A 4,110-nucleotide genomic window follows, 5' to 3' on the forward strand; every position below is an offset into this window, starting at 1 on the left:
ACCATATCGTGAATCTCGAGGAAATGCCTAGTTTGTTCAGCCTTGCTATCAGGATTTTGTGATCGACACGGTCGAAAGCAGCCTTAATGTCTGTGTACACTGCGTCCACCTGAGTGCCTTGCTCCATGCTGCGCAGACAGAAAGAAACAAAGTCGACCAAATTGGTAGCGACTGACCTTTTTGGGAAGAATCCATGCTGATCTTGTGATAGAGAGTTCTTGCAACAGGAAAACACAGCATCATTGACGATGATTTCGAAAACTTTCGAGCAGGCGCAAAGTGATGTGATTCCTCGGTAGTTTTCTATGTTCCGTTTATCTCCTTTCTTGTGCACTGGGAACATTATTGACTGCTTCCATACCGAGGGAAACGTGCTCTTCTGTAGAGAGGTGTCGAAGAGGACCGATAAAGGGTACGCAAGGCACGAAGCGCATTTTTTCAGCACACAAGAAGGAATACCGTCCGGCCCGGGGGTCGTAGAATACTTTAATTTACGGATCGCTGCCTCCACAACCTCACTGCTAACTCGGAAGATGTCGAAATTCAATGCGTTGAGTCGAGTGTCTCTAACGGCAGTAGCAACTTGCATTTCGGAGGACGTACTGTCATAGAATGCTCGCTTGAAGTGGGCAGCGAAAAGACTGCATTTCTCGATTGCAGTTTTAGCCGAGCGGTTTACCAAAAACATGTTTATGGGCAATCCTTCTTCCATTCTCTTGCTGTTGACGAAAGACCAGAACAGCTTTGGGTTTCTACGGAGATTTCTCTGCATCCGCCTCGTATACTGCTTATATAGGAAACGATTATACAAGCGGTACTCATTGCTCCTCCGGTTCAGCTCTTGTTTAACAAGTGGACAGCGCAGCCTACAAAAACGCCGGAGAGCAGAGGATCTCAACGTCTTAAGTTCTCTCAACCTTCTATTACCCCAAACTGGTTTCTGTGCAGCCCTCCGCGCTGGTACGCAATCAGCGATGATACGAGTAAGAATATCGGTAAACCTGGAAACGGCAGCGTCCATGTCCTCGATTGTTTCCAGAAATTCCCAGTCGACTTGAGATATTGCTTGATTTAATGCAGCGAAATCAGCTTTCTGGAAGTTGAGGCAGCTCAGATCTGGTACAACTTCGAATTCAATTGACGACGGTAGATTTATGTCAACCTCTAGTGCTGGATGATCGATGTCGAGCGGGATAACTGGATCAATGTCCTCGGCAATCGAGCACCTTGATAATGCAGCATCATTTGCTAGCACTAGATCGAGCAAGCGGCCATTCCTGTTCAACACTGGATTGATCTGCGTAAGTCCAAGAAAACTGAATCCATCGAGTAAGGCCGAGGAAGCAGCTGAAAAACGTGATCGTAAGTAGTCGATGGAAGGTGGGGCGTTCGACGAGATGTTCCATACTAAACCAGACTGGTTGTAGTCGCTGAACGCGAATGCAACGTCCTGTGCTTCAAGCTGATAAATGACGGCTCCAGCGGAATCAATGTGTTTCTCGACACAGTTGAGATCAGCTCTCTTATCGGGTGGTAAATAGATTACGCCGATACTAACGACTAAACCTTTCATCCGGATTTTAACCCGAAGCTGTTCTAGAGTGTCACACACCGGAGTGGGATCGATAAAACCGCCCAACCTAGATGCGACAGCTATCAAAACACCACCACCACGTGATTTGGAGCTATTGCGGGGATTGCGATCGTTACGGTAAACAGTAAATGTGTTTCCAAAAAGTTGTGAAGAGAAAATACGATCGTCTAGCCAGGTCTCCGTGAGAACGATGATATCGTAATATGACTCCGCGACAGCAACGAAGAAATCGTCGATTTTCGTGCGCAGTCCCCGAACGTTCTGATAATAAATCAGTTGCCGGTTTGAGTCACGTGTCACATGTTGAGAGACTCCTCCTGTAGGCTGAAGAGCAGGACCTGGATGGCTTTGCTGATGCTGACTGTAGGGCTCGCCTAAATTTGACGGGATAGGCGCAGCCATATTGCCATGACACGTGCGTCTCGGTGATCGAGTATCTTCATCTGGAGATGGCGTACACTCCACTAAATGCCCCGTTGCTCCAGACGAGCAACTTGTGGATTCAGAGCATGACCCAGAAGAATGGCGAGGATGTTTACTGAAAGCGTCAGACTCATCAGGTACGTAAATGCTGATTTCGGATTTATACTTGCCTGCAATGGTAGTTTGGGAGGCCCCTTTTCCATTCTCAAACTCAGGTCCGGGATGGCTGTTGAGCGCTGGCTGGAAATACTCGACTGAGATGAGGGGATTAGGGGTTCCCATAAGGCTGGCAGGCGTGCATCCCGGCGTCGAGCGAGTGTTTGATGCAGATGATGAATGTGGCAGATTGAAGCTTGAAGAAAGGCACATCGAAGGCGATTGCAGTGAATCAGACGAGTGACAGAAACGTTGACTAGAATCATTCAACAAATCAGGTACATACGTGTTACTATTGAATGAGTACTTGCCTGCGGTAGCGATTTGGAAGATCCCCTCTACATTCTCAAACTCAGGACCGGGATTGCTGTTGATGGCTGGCTGGAAAAGTTCGACTGAGACGAGGGGATTGGGGACTTCCATAAGGTTGGCAGGCTTGCATCCCGGATCATAACACGTTAACACTCCATTGACGGTGTTGCCAAAGTGACAGGAGATGAGTTTTGAGCAGGCGGTGTGGGTGTCACTGGTTTTAGTGATGATGATGATGATGATTATGTTGTCTTGAGTTTTAGATGCGTTAGACCTTTTCAATTCATTTGTCTCTAGTCAATTTGTCAAACCAAACCAAAACTCGCTAAACTTGAGACAGGCAATTTGGACGCCTCCACCGCAGCCGCCGACTACGGGTTGCTAGCTGGATGGAAAATTTAAACCACAGGCCGGAAAAGTTATGCCTTTCGCTATATATGTGCAAAATCAACTCTCAAATCAGAATAGAGAAACAACAAACACATTTCATTCCACAGAATACTTCCACGGCACGACACGAGCAATCGGCACAGCAACATTATTTCCAAATTAACTTTCAGCTTCAACAAATAGTGGTAGCTGATCGCTATCCAGATTGTGACTAATTTTCGGATTGATTGACCGGCTATTTACCGTTCTGAATCATATTTTGGACACTTTGTTCTAATATCTTGGAATGCTTAATGCACTGATGGTATAATTATCAAATTAATATCACAATTGGTTCTTTAGAGTAATCCATTGGTTTCACTATCATTTCACATGAGAACTGCATTTAAATTAAAACATTATCGGCAGAAATCTTACAACACTTCTCATTATCGTTTGTGTTTGATGTTTCCTCAGCGTGAGCGTTCATATAGATATTTAAATTTCTCCCGTGTTTCATCAGTTCTCATCATCGTTAACAGTTTACTGTGATTGCTTGGTAAGTGTTTCGCAGTTGACTATAAAATATAATCAAGTGTAATGTAATTTTCGTCCAAAAAATTACAAAATAAAGCGTCCGAAATTCGAATTCAATCTGTCCGAAGTTTGATTCTCATTCGCTTCAATTGAAAAGCATTTTATTTGATGATTTTTTTATGTTTTCAATCAAATAGATACCAAAGTAGAAAGCTTAAAAGTATATTGAACTAATTTATTAAAAATATCAACACAACAATAAATGTGCATAAAGTTGGGATCTGTTTTCTGCATCATATGTCTTAAGCGTCCAAAATATGATTCAGAACGGTATACCTCCTCTCTTTTGATGCAACGTTGCATGTGCGAAATCGTCTTGCATGTCAGAGGAGAGAAACAGCATATGTCATTTCAAATAATACTTCCACTGCGCGTCGCGTGCAATCTTTACAGCAGCATTACTTCTCAATAAACTCTTAGTTTTATTACAATATGTTAGCTGATCGCTATCTAGAGTGTGACTTATTTTCGAATTGTATGACCGGCGGCTTATACCCCTTTCGCTCTTTTTCTCGATGCAACCTGATATCGAAGAAAGAAACCATACCATGTGAGCTAACGCCCGGATTGCATGGAAGAATGCTACGCGTTGCATTGTGAAAGAATGTGAGCGAATAAAATAGGAAAAACCTACTGATTTTCTTCGTAACATTGTTTAC

This window comes from Toxorhynchites rutilus, chromosome 3 (assembly GCF_029784135.1).
Source record: "Toxorhynchites rutilus septentrionalis strain SRP chromosome 3, ASM2978413v1, whole genome shotgun sequence".
NCBI classification, from domain to species: Eukaryota; Metazoa; Arthropoda; class Insecta; order Diptera; family Culicidae; genus Toxorhynchites; species Toxorhynchites rutilus.